This window comes from Olea europaea, unplaced genomic scaffold, assembly GCF_002742605.1.
Source record: "Olea europaea var. sylvestris unplaced genomic scaffold, O_europaea_v1 scaffold23, whole genome shotgun sequence".
Taxonomy (NCBI): Eukaryota; Viridiplantae; Streptophyta; class Magnoliopsida; order Lamiales; family Oleaceae; genus Olea; species Olea europaea.
Genome location: NW_019241087.1, coordinates 489,059 through 492,583, shown reverse-complemented (window position 1 = coordinate 492,583; position 3,525 = coordinate 489,059). Strand labels below are relative to the sequence as shown.

The 3,525-nt window shown below is 30.7% G+C and overlaps 1 long non-coding RNA gene across 2 annotated transcripts; it reads right to left on the bottom strand.

The window, feature by feature from the left end:
- Positions 1–359: 359 nt before the first annotated feature.
- LOC111381389 lies at positions 360–2,504 on the bottom strand. 2 transcript variants are annotated; one of them, XR_002700333.1, is made up of 4 exons: positions 2,214–2,504; positions 1,941–2,077; positions 1,107–1,184; positions 360–1,027 (listed from the first exon to the last, which is right to left on the bottom strand). It is a non-coding gene; the product is annotated as an uncharacterized LOC111381389 (long non-coding RNA). The 2 variants fall into 2 exon arrangements; XR_002700334.1 differs by lacking the exon at positions 1,941–2,077 and having other exon boundaries at positions 2,214–2,503.
- Between the last annotated feature and the right edge of the window lie 1,021 nt (positions 2,505–3,525).

Sequence of the window (3,525 nt, the reverse complement as noted above, 5' to 3'; positions counted from 1 at the left end):
TTGGTTTTGTGTAACAAGTTGGTTAACTTTCATCCTTTTGCAACCAAATGATGGTCGAGAAATTAAATGGTAAAAATGAAAAACCACATTTCAACAACTACGCAATGGTCGATAAAGGGCTCGATTTGAGGTAAAATGTTGATTAATTTGTATTCTCTTGCGACCAAATGTTGGTAGATAAAACGATAGTAAAAAAATTATCAATATCTCAGCTACCAATTTTCAGTCGGTAAAGATGCAACATTAGCAACCAGTATTTAGTTGTTATAACCCATTAATAATTTTTCAATTAATAAATATAAAAAAGAATGCACAAGAGAAAATAACAAAAATAAAGAAATTCACAATATACAATACCGAGTATAAAAGGTAATTGTCATTGCACATAAAATAATTATCAATAGTCATTACATAAATTTAAATATCCTATATTTAACCACAAAATGTGTCATGCACCTTAATATCTTAGTTACAAATGTATCCTAGACTTTTATTACAAACGGTGTATAGACTAAACGAAAAATGAGTTCTAGACTAGGAAATTGTGAGGAAGGAACTTCACCACTGCCAGCTTCAATCACAAACAAATCAAAGTCCTTTTGAGTCCCTCAACCACCAGCAATGCCTAGCTTCCCATCAAAAAGCATCTTCCTTTTCATGATGTTATGCTATAAATAAACAAAATCCACAGGCAAGCAGTAAGAGATCAACATATGATAACAACCACTTTCACAACCAAGAAAATTGAAAAAAATAAAACAAAGATCTGATCGAATGTAAATCGAAATAAACTAATTGCACAATTTTATAAGCAAAATTTTACTGATTTTGGATAAAAGTAAATAAGAACAACCAATATAATAGCTTAATCTTTCCCTTTTTTATCCATGATTGCTTAAACTCAGGAAAGAGGGGAAAAAATAAGATTACAACCAATATAATAGTTTACTCTTTCCTTAATATAATAGTTTACTCTTTCCTTCTTTATCGTATGACTAGGTTGATAGCTCTTCATTTAACAATCCACCTGCACACAAGAAATACCTATCTAAAGTTTGGCATTCATTTAAAAATTGGAAATCACATAAGCCATTACGAATACATACCTATAAAACTATTTTGTTGATTCTGTTTTCTCATTTCAATATGCGAGTTGGAACAATCTCGTATAGTTCCTTCAAGGCCTGCCATAGTCAATAGACCATATCAGAAAGGAAAAACAATTGACTTTTTAATCAATTGATTAACTAATTTTGCAAAACCAACTTCGTCCTATGGAGGATATTTACAAATGGTTACATTCATACGAACAAACAGCCTTATAACGACAAGATAAATATTTTTATGCATACATGTCAACGTAACTTTATTTTACTATAAATAAATTAAGAAAATTAAGCTTCCCAAGGGATAACTATCCATTGGAATTCATTTTAGTGAAAGATACTAACTATATGATTGCAGTTTTTGATAAAAGATAAAGGATTGGGGTAAAATTATCGCTTCAGATAGATATTAGTTACTAGAGAATTGAGATTCAATTGATATCGAAAAGAAAACAATTGATCAAGTCCTTTAGAATAAACCAAACCCAATGAGTATAAAAACTTGAGATCTTCCACCAACTCTGAGATTTAAAATGTACATTATAATAAAATTATTGCATCCTATAAATGATAAATCAGTATTTAGGCGCAAAGAATATTATATATGATCATTGATCACTACATTATTCTGTACTTTTTTGCATAGTGCCTATGGAATAGCAATCTCCATATAAAGCAATTAATTAATAAGAAGAAATCAGATAAATAAACAGAATAAACAAATCTGACCATTTACAAGATCCAGTACTTTAAAATAATTTAAAGGATCCAATAAGGAATATGTGAATCATGAAGCAATTAAATCAATTATTCAACTTCTAAAAACTGCCATACAGGAAAGAGATGAAGCCAAAACTATCTCAACAGACAACAGGAATATGTCTCTGCCTTTAACTTCTTCGACGAAAATTTTACCCGTGCTTCCTCAATCCACACGTTCAGGTCAATAGCCTGCTTGGCCACTTTTAAAACTTGGCGAATTGAATTCGAAGATTGACGAAAAAAATGAACGAGTACTTCAGATTTTCAACAAGAGATTAATGGGAAATATGAATCGTCGTATAGGGAATAGAGATAATTCTTTTGGTGAATAATGAAGATGATTACCAATTGAAGTCTCAGAGTCCAAAGAAAAAACACGTCTCTTGACTCTCTCCCTTTCCTCCATTTTAAGGATACAATTCTTAAAAACATCTCCAGTAGTGAATGTTTCACTCTTCTTTTAAAACCCACGAGCTCCAACACGACGTCATACTTCAATTTTAGCCGGACACCAGAAATACTGTAGAAGATGTGTAGAGTAGAAGCAGACGCGGCTGGAACACACAAATAGAAGCTTGGAGGGTTAGGGTAGGAGAGATTTGAGAATAAGTGGAGACTTTTTAATTGGGAGTTATATTGGGTTGGGTATAAGTATTGGGCCGAATTTGTAGATTATTTTTCTTTATTTCATCATTTAAAGTTTTGAACTTTAACATTTAACTGAAATAAATAAACATAATTACAACATCAAATTTTGAAATTGAATTATCATCCTCTCTATTGAAGGAAAATGAAGAGGAACCATAGCCCTCAAAATAGCATCTACTCTAGTCTCTAGCCATCATCGTTGTCATTCCATGTTGTATTACTATTTATCTTTTTTCTTTGTAATTGAAATGCCGTGTTCTTGTTGAAAATGACCAATAGTGAAACTTGGGGATAGATCATTTTGGTTTTCAATTATTGTAGTCCGTTCACGTTGCTATTAACACAAATCGATTAGTTTATTTGTCTCATAATATGAAAAATAAAATCATAAATTTTTCATACGAGCTTGAAAAAAATAAAATCCGTCATTATTTGGCTATCATCTATAAATTATAGGTTATTAGCACAAAACATCCATGCATTTGATGTTCATTATGCAAAATATCCATTCCTTTCAAAAAAAAATTCACATTTTCACCTCTATTTTTCACCTTTTATTGCGGAAATCATTATTTTCATTCAATTTTGATCTAGTTCACGTGGCGGCTTCTTGAATGACCACACAAATTTAGTAATATGTCGTTTGAGTTCGATTTGGTTGAATTGGCATATATTGAAGCTAAACGGAAGAGGAGGATGGCAGGTTAAGATAGATTTCTTTTTTTATTTCTAAATTTATAATAATTTACTTGGGACATGTTTGCACTTAGAAAAAAAATGGGATTATGGTTGAAATTAGTTCTTTGTTTTCCTTTCCTTTTCTTTTTATTTTAATTAAATAAGAGGGTATATTCTTCATTTTAACAAGTTTTATTAACAAAATTGGATGAAAATGATTTCGTGGTCATTCCTCTCTAGTTAATGTAAGTGAAGTAGTATTCTTGATTTACTGCTTTCATTATTTTCATATGTAACCTCGGTATCCTTCGGCACAAGGGCAAATTAATAA